Source organism: Narcine bancroftii, chromosome 2 (assembly GCF_036971445.1).
Source record: "Narcine bancroftii isolate sNarBan1 chromosome 2, sNarBan1.hap1, whole genome shotgun sequence".
In the NCBI taxonomy this organism is placed as follows: domain Eukaryota; kingdom Metazoa; phylum Chordata; class Chondrichthyes; order Torpediniformes; family Narcinidae; genus Narcine; species Narcine bancroftii.
This window is the reverse complement of record NC_091470.1, coordinates 181,364,799-181,379,130: the sequence shown is the minus strand read 5'-3', so window position 1 is coordinate 181,379,130 and position 14,332 is coordinate 181,364,799. Positions and strand designations below refer to the sequence as shown.

Below are 14,332 nucleotides of genomic sequence, written 5' to 3'. Positions count from 1 at the left end.
ATTCCATGATCACTATTTAGACAATGCTCCCAGTATGTGTTGTCTATAGAGGAAGGGAGACCCCAGCGATCCTCTTCGTTTTTTTAATGATCCTCTGTATAGGCTTCCGGTCTGATGCTTTGCAATTAGCATACTACACAATGATGCAGCCAAGACAGGATACTCTCAATTGTGCTCCTGTAGAAGGCTGTCAGGATGGCGACTGGTAGACTTGCCCACAAGGTTGACTAATGAGGAGGTGTTTTGAATCCAGGATAGGTTGTCCCTTGTATGCACGCCAAGCAGCTTTGTGCTCTCCACTCTCTCCACAATGGAACGGTGGATGAGTCGTGGAGAATCCAATTTTTTTTCCTCATCTTTTTTGTCCAAGTTGAGACTCCAGTTGTTCTCGCACCATTTTATACCATTCAACTTTTTCTCTGTAATGAGATTCACCATTGTTGCTAATGTTTGTATAGAACCTGGTTGTATCAGCAAATATGATGATTCTGTTGGAATTGAATCTTCCAATACAGTCCTGGGTCAGCAGCTTGAACAGTAGTGGGCTGAGCACGGTCCTGAGATATGCCAGTGCTCAGCAGGAGGGTGCTTGAGATTTTGCTGCCGACCTGGACAGACTATGGTCTTTCCATCATGAAGTCAAGAATCCAGTTGAAGACATGGGTGTCGAATCCCATTGAGGACAGTTTATCCACCAGCCTCTGAGGTATAATCGAGTTGAGCGCTGAGCTGAAATCAATGGCCAACACCCTGGTCTCTAGGTGGGTCAAGGCGAGGTGGAGGATTAACACAATTGCATCATCTGTGGATCGGTTTAGAGGATAGGCAAGCTGGAACAGGTCCAATGTTGCTGAAAGGTGCACCGAACTTCAAGTTTATTATTATCTGCAACACGATGATACAGTGCCACTGTGCAGTAGTCATTTAGTCCAATTATTGTTGCTTTCCTGGGCAGTGGGATGATGGTGGCTGTCTTGAAACCTGTGGGGTCAGTGAACTGCTTCAGTGAGATGTTGTAGATGTCCCGTTATGCCCTCCATCATTTGGGCCACACAGACCATCAGCACCTGAGCAGATATATTATCAGGACCTGCTGCTTTGTGTGGGTTTACCTTGGATAGGATCTCCTTCACCTCAGCTGAGGCTATGCGGGGTGCCTGCCCTTCAGAGGGAGACAAGGCTTTCTCTGATGTCACCTTGTTTTTCTCTTCTTTCTTTTTAAAATGTTTTTTTATTGAGTAGAACATATTAACACATACAAAATTGAAAATTACATAATAATTGATTTGTATACAAATAAGCATGCACAAAAAGCAAAAAAAAGGGTAAAACAACATCAGTAATTGCTTATAATACCTTAAAACATTTAATTGAAATGACCTACAAATCATGTTAAACTTGTTTATTGAAATTAATTGAATAAAATAAAAAAAACTGAAGCTATATCTAATCTACCCTCTCCCTCTAATCAAGGTTAATATTATATCAAATTTTCTCTAAACTTAAATAGAACATACGTCCTGTAACCACTGTGTATGAGTAGGGGATGAATCATCATTCCATTTCAGTAAGATTGCTCATCTGGCTACCAATGTAATAAAAGCAAAAAAAATTTCCTGAGATGCCAATATAGGATTGTCTGTATCACAAGAAAAAACAAACAAAGCAATGAAGGGGCAAGGTTCCAAACTGATCTTAAGAATTATTGATAAAGTTTGGAAAAATGTCTTTCCAGAATCTCTGTAAATTTGGGCTCTCCCAAAACATATGGATCAGAGAAGCTTCAAAAATTTTACATTTCTCACATAGAGGATGAACATCAGCATTAAAGTAATATAATTTAAGTCTGGACATACGAGTTCTGGGCACCACCTAAAATTGTAATAAGCAATGCCTTGCACAAAATGAGGAGTCATTAATCAAGCTGAGAGTAGAGTACCGATCTTCACCTGAAAATATTATGTTCAAATCTTGTTCCGAATCTCTCTTAATCCCAGCCTTGGAGACTTATTTTAAATCCAATAAATTAATATAAATACATGATATTAATCCTCCATAAAAATAAAACTGTAAATTAAAAAAACAGATCAAGAATATTATGATGGTAATTCACAGAAAATCCGAATCTGAAACTGAACAAAAGGTCTCATTTGTAAATATCTAAAAAAGTGTTGGAAAGATTAAATTTAGCAAAATTATCTTGAATAAAGAGATTGTTAAAACCTTGAAAACCTATTGTTGTTCTATTCAAACCATATAGTAGAACGTATTCAACCTCCCAGGAAGGGAGACATCATTATGGTTGGAAAAATGTCTTTCCAGAATCTCTCTAAATTTGGGCTCTCCCAAAACATATGGATCAGAGAAGCTTCAAAAATTTTACATTTCTCACATAGAGGATGAACATCAGCATTAAAGTAATATAATTTAAGTTTGGACATACGAGTTCTGGGCACCACCTAAAATTGTAATAAGCAATGCCTTGCACAAAATGAGGAGTCATTAATCAAGCTGAGAGTAGAGTATAGACCTTCACCTGAAAATATTATTGTTTGAATACCCTGCCACATGCACCTCGTATTGCTGGTGTCACACAGGTGTCTGCATTTTCTGTGCATGCCCACTTTCCACGTTTTTCCTTCCTGATGGCAGGGGAGAGTTCGGCCCTGCTGATCTTGATGCCATCTTGTCTTCTAACCTGAAAACAACATCACAAGCTCTGAGTGATGCATGAACCTTCATGTCTGGCCATTGTTTTAGATTTGTCCTGGCTGTGTTACGTTTGATCACCGTGACTTCCTCAATGCTCTCACTCAAGCAGTGTCTGTACTATTTTCTTTCTTTAGTATGTTATTATATTGTTGAGCACTACCAGTTGCCCCAATTATTAGGGAGACAAAGACTAAGGGAACGATAGGCTGCTGGCCCGAGAGGCTAGGGAAAATGAGGAGAGGGAGAGGGGACTCGACCTTTATGGCCTGGATCACATGGGGGAGACCAGGGAGGAGTCAAGGAAAGGATGTCACCAGGAGGGCGGGCCAGCCAGTACACACAACCATATCACCACATTCACCCCCTCTTTTTAAAATAGAACCCATTGGGAACAAACAGAAAACCGGGGGTAGCGAACAACAAAAGGTAGACGGAAAAGTGGACGCTCACTCTGACTAGAGGTTTAGTCGCACGGGCGACCTCCTCCTTCTGCCGGACTGCCAAGGGGCCAGCGTGTCCATGTGGTACTCCTCTGGAGAGGGAGCCGTCAGGGGAGAAGTCTGTGGCAGGAACCGTCGGGATTGGGGTGCTGGTGGGGGACCCCCGGGGTGATGGGGGGTTCGCTGCCTCGTGGAGAGTAGATTCCTGGATGTCCGGTGGCGAGGCAGGCGACTCAGACTCCAGGGTCATGCTCTGGTGCAGCGTGATCGGATTCACGGCATGGTCGATGGCCGGCAAGGCAGTTTCAGGGAGGTAATTGAGTTTACCTGGCAAATACAAGATATCCACCTCAGAATCTTTGATCTTACCCCGCTGTTTACTATTGAACATGAAAGCCACTGCCCGCTGGTCAGTCAGCAGGGTAAACCTCTTACTGGCCAGGTAGTGCCACCAGTGCTGCACTGCCTCAATGATTGCTTGTGCCTCCCTCTTGATGGAGGAATGCCGAAGTTCGGGACTGCGCAGGGTGCAGGAGAAAAATGCTACCAGCCTGCCCGCCTGGTTCAGTGTGGCAGCCAGTGTGAAGTTGGAGGCATCGCTCTCCACCTGGAAGGGGACGGATTCATCCATGGCATGCATCATGGCCTTAGCGATATCTCCTTGGATCTGGTAAAAAGCAGCCTGGGCTTCCGCCGATAATGGGAAAGTAGTGGATTTAATTAGAGGGTGGGCCTTATCGGCGTAGTTGGGCACCCATTGTGGATAATAGGAAAACAGCCCCAGGCACCTCTTTAGTGCCTTCAGGGTGTTTGGGACAGGGAGCTCCATGAGTGGTCGCATGAGGTCAGGGTTCAGGGCAATGGCCCCATGTGCCACGACGCATCCAAGAAGGGCCAGGTGATCCGTATTGAACACACACTTGTCCTTATTGTATGTCAAGTTGAGGGACTTGGCCGTACACAAGAACTTGGCAAGATTAGCATCGTGGTCCTGCTGGTCGTGGCCACAGATGGTGATATTGTCAAGATATGGGAACTTGTGCTCCTCCACCATCCAGTCCATTACCCTCTGAAAAGCAGAGTCGCCATTAGTAACACCAAAAGGCACCCGAAGGAAGTGGAATAGTTTTCTGTTGGCCTCGAATCCCGTGTAGATTCGATCGCTCAGACAGAGGTGAAGTTGATGGTAAGCTGACTTGAGGTCAAAGGTCGAAAAAAAACTCTGTATTGTGCGACCTTATTGACCAAGTTGGATTTCTGGGGTAGCGGGTATGCATCCAACTGGGTGAAGCGGTTGATGGTTTGACTATAGTCGATCACCATCTGGGGCTTGCCCTCCCCTCTGACCATGAGGACCTATGCCCTCCAGGGACTGGTGCCAGGGGCTATGATCCCCTCCGCTAAGAGTAGCTGAACCTCAGCCCGGATGAATTGCATATCCTCCATGCTATAACGCCTACTCTTGGTGGCAATCGGATTGCAGTCTGGGGTGAGGTTCACGAATAATGACAGAGGGGCCACCCATAAAGTGGTGAGACCACAGGATGATGCCAGAGACTGGGTGCTTGGTTGGGGGTGGGAGTCCGAGAGCTGGGGGTTATGGATGGTCAGCAGCAGTTGGGGGCCTCCGAACACCATCGTCACACTCCTGAACTGACTCTGAAAGTCGAGGCCCAGGAGGATCGGTGTGCAGAGCTGGGGCATAATCAATAGTACAAAGTCATTGTAGCATTTCCCCCTCACCGTCAGAGATGCTACACAATACCCCTGGATACAAGTCTGTTGGTCCTTCGCGGCCATCAATACCAAACCTGTCATCGGCCTGACAGGAAGGGAAAATCTGCGGACCACGTCGGGGTGAACAAAACATTCGGTACTGCCGCTATCGAAAAGGCACTTCGTCTTATGCCCATTCACCTCGATATGCATCATGGAGTTCGAGATCAGGTGAGGGCTGGCTTGGTTCATTACCAATGCCAGGACAGGCATTTTTCCGTCATCAGTGGGGAGGCCCGCCCAAGATGGCAACCTCCATGTTGACCACGTAGCTTTCGTTGGCGAAGAAGGAGGATGTGGAGTCATGGCGGACGGAAGTGACGTTATCGGTGTGGTAGGCCGCGGTGTAGATGTTGGGAGCGATAGCAGATAAGATGGTGCCCCCTCACTGCGCATGCGGTTGACACCGGAAGCTCCTCTGGCACACATGCCACGCTGATCCCGGATAGGGGTCTGGACCGGCAGAACTTTTGGTAATGGCCCTTCTTCCCGCAGCCTGAGCTCATGGCTCCTCTTGCGGGGCAGAGGCGTCGTGCGTGCCAAACCTGCCCGCAGAAGTTGCATCTTGACGACGCAGACAGCATTTTTGCAGCCGCAGTCAGGTCGGTTACCCCTGAAGCTAGTTCCCTGGATGGCAACCTTCGTGCCGGAATGTACATGGGAGGCCCGCTTCTGCCCGCGATCGACACCGCGTGACGCTGGGCCGAGTCTAAAGTATTGAACATGAAAGATTGATCACCTTTTTAAGCAGGAGTTGGTCCTCCTCGAGGAGTCATTGTCGGATATAATCCGACCTTAATCCCGACACATAGGAGTCTCAGATCAGATCTTCCATGCACTGGGTCAACGATATCGTCTCCGTGGGTTCCCCAGACAGTCTTTTCCCAGTGTGACCAAGGATCAGACAAACTCTTTAGCGGACTCATCAGGCTGTTGTTTTCGGAACGTCAGCAGGTAACGCGAGTAGACCTTGTTCACTTTCGGCTTGTACAACGCCCGCAGCTCAGCCATCGCCTCGTCGTAGGTCGCGCTGCTTTGGATGGCCAGGAAGGCCCTCTGGCCAACTCGTGCCTATAGGATCTTCAACTTCTTTTGTCAAAGTCAACCACCTCAGCAACGACGTCGAGGAAATTATTAAAACAGTTCACCCACTGTTTGAAGAGTACCGATGCACCCAGGACTTGAGGGTCTACCTCTAGCCATTCAGGGCGCAGCAACTTCTCCATTACCGGAGACGTTCAAATTCTTATATAATAAATTGTTGGGCACTACCAGTTGCCCAATAATTATGGAGACAAAGACTGAGGGGAATGATAGGCTTTATTATACAAGAGACTGCTGGCCTGGGTCCAGGCTAGGGAAAATGAGGAGAGGGAGAGGGGACTCGACCTTTATGGCCTGGGTCATATTGGGGAGGCCTGGGAGGAGTCAAGGAAAGGAAGTCACCAGGAAGGGTGGGCCAGCCAGTACACACAACCATATCACCACATATATGTATAAGTTCTTCTTTGGGGCTGGGGTTAGGGAGGGTTTTAGTTTTAAGGGAAGGGGGTATATTTTGGTTTTGTAGTCAGAAACAACCTGTATTAAAATGATAGATGTATGTAGATTATATATACTACATGTATGCAAACTTTAAAATAAAGTATTTAAAAAAAGCAGTGTCTATAAAATGTGACTGAATGTTTATATTCAATTTTCCAAATTGATCAACACAAGGGCATCTCAAAGGTGTGTGCTTAGCCCATTGCTCTTCTCGCTATGCACCCATGGCTAGGCACTATTCAAATGCCATATACAAATTTTCTGATGACACTGCAGTCATCAGCAGAATTACAGTCTACAGTAAAGAAGCGTTCAGGAAGGAGAGAGGTCAGCCAGTTGTGTGGGGCTACAACTTGCACTCAGCCTTAGCAAAACCAAGGAGCTGATTGTGGACGTCAGGAAAAAGAAATCAGGAGAACACAAATCAATCCTCATCAAGAGGTCAGCAGCAGAAAGGCTTAAAAGCTTCAAGTTCCTGGCTGTCAGCATCTCTGAGGATCTATTCTGGGGCATTCATTTCAATCCAGTCATGAAGAAGGTTCGCCTCCGGCTATAACCTATGAAGAGTTTGACAAAATTTGATCTGCCACTAAAGGCTTTTGCAAATTTCAGTAGGTATACCATGGAGAGCATTCTGACTGGTTGTATGGAGGTGCCAATGCACAGGACAAGGAAAAGCTACAGAGAGTTGTGTGCCATCATGGGCACTCCATCTCCACTCCATCGAGGCAGGGTCTCAAGAAAACAGCCTCTAACCTCAAGGACTCTCAGCACCCAGGCCATGCCCTCTTCACACTGCTGCCATCGGGAAGGAAGTAAAGGACAAACACGAGCACAAGGACTTCCCTCTGCCATCAGATTTCCGAATGGACAATGAACCACAAACATTCCTTTCACTTTCTCTTATTCTTCACCCTAATTTATTTATTTTTAGATGTAATTTTATAGCAATGTTTGCACTGTGATGCCATCCCAAAGCAACGAATTTCATGACATGTTCATAACAATAAATTCTGATTCTGATGACATTAAAAATAAGAATTGGAATTCAGTGATGAACTTACATGAAAAAACAAATCTGTCACAACAGATTTTCATTGTAATGAGTAGAGGTGTACAGTCACATCCCCCAGAACAGGTCCTTCAGTCCAACTCAATCATGTCGACCAGGTTGGAATTCTGATCTGGTCCCAGTGGTCTGAATTCTTCGTAGCTCTTCCAATCCATTTGTCCCAATGTCTTGAATGTTGAAATTGACCCACTTCTACAGTTTCCCCAGGCAGCTTGTTCCAGATACAGACCGTGCCCTGAGTGTAACAGGTAGCCCCTCAAGACCCTCTTTAATCTCTCCCCCTGGAGCCTCCAATTCTTGCATTGTCAACCCTGGGAAAAATACTGTGTTCAAAGGCTAGTCAGCACGGGTTTAAGGGGAGAAGGGGTTTTCTTTTGCATAGTAAACAGTATGCACCTGGAATGTGCTCCCAGAGAAGGTGGAAACAGATAGAGTAACAACATTTAAGAATCATTTAGACAGGCACTGAACAGGTAGGTAATAAAGAGATATGAACTTCAGGCAGGCAGATGGAATTAGCTTAATTGGGCATCACAGTTGGCACCTGTGTAGAGTAGCACGGAACAAGTGCTTCAGCCCAACTCCTCCGTGCCAACCATGTTCCCATTCTTTTTTAGTCTCGTTTGATCCATATTTCCTTCTAACCCCTTTCCATCCATATATCTGTCCAAATGTCCTGAAGGGATGAAATTATGCTTGATGGGCCAAAGGGCTGTTCTTGTGCCATTGAATTTGTAGGTTTGCATGTTCTTTGTAAGGTGACCCCTTCTCCTGCAACTTTACCCCCAATTCCTGATCCCCCTACCTCTACCCCACTCCAGAATCATTGAATTGAGGTGAGCAGTATCAAGAAAACCCACAAACCACAGATAAAGCAGCAATTAAATTATAATTTGTGACAAGGTTATCAAATATTTAGTTCAAACAGATAAGTAATACCTGGGTCAGTTAATGCGATGGGGAAGATGAACATTCACATGTTTAAAAAAAAATTCACAGAAACTTCCCTCCCCACCATCCTGGGCCCCAACAATCCTTCCGGGTGAAGCAGCTCTTCACTTGTGAATCTGCAGGGGTTATCTACTGCATCTGTTGCTCCCGTTCTGGTGTCCACTCTACATCGAAGAGACTGGGTGCAGACTGGGAGATCGCTTTGCTGAGCACCTTCATGGTGACTGCATCAGTGACAGGGACTTCCCAGTGACCACCCATTTCAATTCTGCACCCCACTCCCCTACCGACATGTCCGTCCATGGCCTCATGCTCTGCCAAATCTAGGCTACCCGTAAATTGGAGGAGCCACACCTAATATTCCATCTGGGCCCTCTCCAACCGGACAGGATTAACGTCGACTTCTCCGATTTCTGCTAGACCACTCCCCGTTCCCCCTCTCTTCCCCATCCCTCTGTCTCCTTTCCTCCAGCTCTCCACCCCTTCCCTCTCCGTTCACACAGCCACCCCCCCTTCCTGCTGGTGTGCCCTCCCTCCCTTATCCACCTATTACCTCCTGCCTTTGGGACCGTGCTCCTCTCCCTTCCCCTCACCCATTTTGTTCGGGCACCTGCCGACATTTTTTCATACCTTGATGGTTAAGTATCATTATCTTTGCCAGAAAGTACACTGTTTAACCAACTGAGTTATCCTCCATTGTGTTTTTACTCCTCCCTCATTACCATTCAGTGCCCCAAACAATTCTTCCAAGCAAAGCAGCACCTCACGGGTAAATCTGCGGGAGTCATCGACTGCATCGGGTCCTTCCACTGTGGTCTCCTCTACATCAGAGAGACTGGACTCTGTGCTAGTACACCACCGGCCTACTAAAGGGGGCAACCTCTGTACCCGCAGGAGTGTAAGGGGACAGGACAACACCTGGCCAGCTGCCAATCAGTCGACCTGAAGGGATCAAGTCCCACCCGGTTGGGTGACATTCACCCTCCGGGATATAAGCCTGCGCCGGCCTCCCGAGGCCTCACTCAGAGATGCTGCAGCCAAAGCCAGCCTGGCTCTGTGGAAGTCTTTGTGGATTAAAGCCTGTTGTACAGTCTTTATCTTTGTGTGTGTCTGATTCTGGCTAACAGTGCACCACAGACTCCATCTAGGACATCGCTTTACTGAGCATTTTAACTCCCATCTGCATCAATGACAAGGATCTCCCAATGGCCAACCACTTTAATTCTGCGTCCCGCTCCCGCACCAACGTCCGTCCATAGCCTCATGAACTGTCAAACCAAGGCTACCCTTAAATTGGAGCAACATCTAATATTCCATCTGTGTACTCTTCTACCAGACAGCATTAACATTGACTTCTCCAATTTGTGATGGACCACTTCCCATTCTCCCTCTCTTCTCCATCACTTCCTTCCTTCTCCATTCTCAGAGCTATCCTTGCTCCCCATTTGCTGGTGTGCCCTCCCTCCCTCCCGCCCTTATCCACCTATTTGTTACCTCTTGTCTGTGGACTTGTGCTCCTTCTCCTACCCCACCATTTTATTCAGGGCCCTGCCTACATTATTCTCATACCTTAAAACTTTGGTTATGTATCTTTACCTTTGTTATATGAAGTATGCTGTTAGACCAGCTAAGTTTCTCCGGCACTGTGTTGTTAAGAAAACATGCTGTTACGTGCATGGAGAAGGGAAAAAATACTACCCATGAAACAGCTTTATATTGCCTATCCACCTATTACCTCCTGCCTTTGGGAACATCCTCCTCCCCCTGCTCCTCACCCCCCCTAACAATTTTTCTCGGGCACCTGCCAATATTTTTTCATATATTTGTTTTGGATTTTATATCAGTGGCAAAATATTGTGAATGTATGATCATGAACAGTGGTAAAAAACATCTTTCTACAATTTCCCATTCTGGTTCTTCCTCCACAGATGTGGTCTATCTACTGCGCATTTCCAGTGAATTTTTTTTTGTTTTATTTTGAATTGCCAGTTGCTAAAATGTTTTGCTTTTCAGATTTACTTCCTCCTCCCCCCCCCCCCCCCCGCCCCCATTTTCTACTGGAAGGGAAAGCAGAGACACCTGAGGATGGATCAATCAGGGAGGAACAAGACCAGTGGGGTAAGGGGGTAGAAATTAAGGACAAGATGGTGAGTCAAATGGTGTAAGCTCCAAGCACACACCCAGCCAGAGCCAACAATACTTCTGAGAATATTGAATCAGTTGTTTGGGAGTTTCTGTCTCTAGTATTGGGTGTGTCATCTCTGCAGTGCTAACCAAGGAGCCTTCCAGCAACTAATACATGCAGGGTGTCCGCCGAAGAATTTAAATTCCACCTAGGCCTTTATACTCAGGAACCCCACCTGCTGCCAATTACCACAGTTTAGCATGAATTGTGAAGCTGATGAATAATAGGCTTCTGGGCATGAGGCCAAATTGATGATTTATGATATTACTAACAGTGGGTAAGACATGAAGGCCTTGTTCTGTACCTGGAAGCAGATGAGATAGGAAAACACCTTGAGGAACCAAAAGGGACTTTATTAGAAGGTGATGCAAGAAAAGTGGGGACAAATTATGAACTGCATTTAGCATAGTGGTTAACACAATGCTGTTAAAGTACCAGCGATCTGAGTTTGAATCTGGCACTGTCCTTAAGGAGTTTGTACATTCTCCCCGTGTCTGTGGGGGTTTCCTCTGGGTGCTCTGGTTTCCTTCAAAATGTACTGGGGGCATAGGTACCATCAATTGGGTATAAATGGGTGGCAGAGGCTCATGGGCCAAAAAGGCTTGAAACCCTGCTGTATGTCTGAATGAGTTCACTCCACAGAGAACTCAAATACATTAATGCCAGTGGAGCTGGAAAGCACCATTCACCATAAATACTGGCGCAAAAATGATGTTAGCGTGCCACGTTTGGCTGAACTGATGCCCTTTTAAGTAAACTGATAAAAAAATGTGGATTTCAAGTTTATGTTTAATGTCACAATTACAAAATGGAGTGAGAAAGGTTGTTTTGTAAGTGGTCCAGCCAAACATCCCATACATCATACATGCAAGTAAGGCACAACGTAGAAGAGCAGAGGCAAAGAGAGAGATCAGGTTCGTACTGAGCAAAGGCAGAATTATTACTGTGAGATTCGTTCAGAAGCCTGATAATGGCAGGAAAGAAACTGCTCTTGAATCTGGTGTTGCTGAATCTCACACTCGTGAATCTTCCTCTTGATGGGAAAGGAGGTGCGGAGAATGTGGTTGGGGTGAGATGAGGCTTTGAGTGTGTTCACTCACATTCACTTATCCTTAATTTCCAAGTGAAATGCATGGCGTGCTTGACCATTTCAGCCAACCTGGAGACACATCCCAGTCACCACAGAACTGTACCAATGGAACTGTAAATATTTACCTATTATATTGTTTAAATTCTCGTGGCACATTGTTACTGTTATTGTTACTCAACATTCCAAGTCTGGTGAGACCACATCTGGAATATTGATTCATTTCTGGTCACCTCATTACAGGAAGGATGTGGAAGCTATGGTGAGGGTGCAGAGGAGACTTAACAGGATCTTGCCTGGATTGGAGGTTAACAGACCAAGGGCTTTTTTTTGGAGTAAAGAATTGTGAGAGGTGACTTAATAGAGGGCCACAAGATTATGGGAGGCATAGATAGGATGGGCAACCAGCACCTTTTTCTCAGGGTAAAACCAGCAAAGACCAGTGGATATCTGACCAAGATTAGGAGAGATGTCAGGAGTAATTTTTTTTTAATGGAGAGGTAATGGATGCCTTGAATGTTGTGATTGTAGTCTGTCTGCTTTTCACTCATCCCTTGAAGAAGGTCTCAGGCCTGAAGCACCGGTAATATATAGTTACCTCCAATGGGCGCTGTGAGACATAGTGAGTTCCTCCAGTATTTTTGTGTTTTTACAACATCGTGGACCAAAGGACTTATACTGTGGTCTAAGGTTCTCTGTTCATTGTGTTAATTTAATTTATTCTTATTGTTTGTCAGTGTACGTTCCATACATCAGCTGCACCAGGAAGCAACCACTGAAGAGCATCTTTGCCTGATCATCATCAGGCCAGGTCGGAATGGCAGGCATCCCTCCCTAAGCAAATTGGTGAGCCTTCCAGTTAAAAATTCCTCTGCTGGGATGAATGGGCCATGCCCCGAGCCCCAAAGAGCATCACTTTTTTCCATTTAATAACATTAAATGGAAAAATATGAACCTTGTTTATCATTACTTGATACTTGTAACTCAATATTATTATTACTGTATGCACCTATTATATATTATAACCAATGAAAAAGAAAGACAAATGTTGGAGGGTTGAAGAGAAATTTGACACTGGAGTTTAGGGTGAGGGTGTGAGAAAATAAGGAGGAGAGGAATTTAAATATTTTAGGATAGAGGTGCTGGGTAGGTCTTATTAATTCTACTTGATCCGAGGTTGGAGAATGCAATAGGGAATGTTCCACTTAACAAAGGGACTTTATTCACAATCTGTGCAGTGAATAGAGTTGGGACATGACTTTACTGAGTCATGAGATCAACTCTTCTTTGTTGGCACATGTCTTTCTCAACCTTCATTCTCCCATCATTCAATACATTGTTTTCCAATCCATCATCACCTCTGATATTACTTCCTTGCACCATGCCCCCATCTGTGAGGCAATTGAGAAGCTGTCACACGGGGACCCAGTCCCTCAGTGTCCAACCGTGTCTTTTGCCACAGATCCTTTATGGTGGCTGGGCCCAGCTTCAGATGCCCATTGTGCACCAGTGGACAGGGTTTCCTCAAGGGCATAGCCTTGCACGGGAAGACCAAGTTTCAGGCAGAGTCAAGAGCATCTCTCCCCGATCTGATGATACTCCAGCAGCACTTGATGTATGTCTTGGTGTGTGTGTCCTGGGTGCAGCCCATACAGTTACCCCAGCTGCTTAGGATGAATTGAGTGAATCAGGAAAATCTGCAGACGCTGCGATTTGTAGTAAAAGTGATGGAAAAAGCGGACAGCCCAGTTAGCGTGACGGTTAGTGTGACACTATTAAAGAGCCGGCAACCCCGGTTCGAATCCAGTGTTGCCTGTTGGCAGTTTATACATTTTCCCCATTACTGCATTTTCCTGAGGTGCTCCTGTTTCCTCCCACCTTCCAAAATGCATGGAATTGTAGGTTAATTTGTGACTACAGATTTAAATGGCTGGAATCAGCTTCCATCTCGCAGTAAAAAAAAATTTCAAAACATTGGATGGCACAGTTAGCATAGCGTTTAGCACAATGCTATTACAGTGCCAGTGACCACATTCAAATTCATCTCTGACTGTAAAGAGTTTGTACATTCTTCCCGTGGGTGCTCTGGTTTCCTCTTACTCTTCAAAATATGCAGTGCTATAGGTTAATTGGGTGTAAATGAGGTAGTATAGGCTAATGGACCAGAACGACCTGTTACCTTGCTGTATGTCTAAATTAAAAACTCAGCAGGCCCCGAAATGGTGATGAGAAAATTGCCCACTTGGTGACTACCCCGTGACAAACATCTAACATATCATATAACCATTAACGGCCTGTTATCCTTTGTAATTTCTGCTACGTACTACATGATCCCACCACCAGACACACCTTCTTCTCTCCTCTCCTCTGCACCTTCTGTAGGGAACATTCCATGACTCCCTCACCCATTCCTCCCTCCCCACCAATCGCCCCCTTGGCACCTACCCCTGTGACAAATTGAAACGCTACACTTGATCGCCCACATCTACTCCCTCACCACCATTCGGGGCCCAAAATAGTCCTTCCGAGTGAAGCAACTCTTCACTTGTGAATCTGCAGGGGTC

General features: G+C 45.7%; 1 long non-coding RNA gene across 1 annotated transcript in view; it reads left to right on the top strand.

The window, feature by feature from the left end:
* The window catches only part of LOC138754727 (uncharacterized), a 46,449-nt gene that overhangs the window by 8,594 nt on the left and 23,523 nt on the right, over nt 1–14,332 (top strand). Inside the window, exon 2 of the long non-coding RNA XR_011351903.1 lies at nt 12,506–12,614. This is a non-coding gene — a long non-coding RNA (uncharacterized lncRNA). The remainder of the gene's footprint in view (nt 1–12,505; nt 12,615–14,332) is intronic.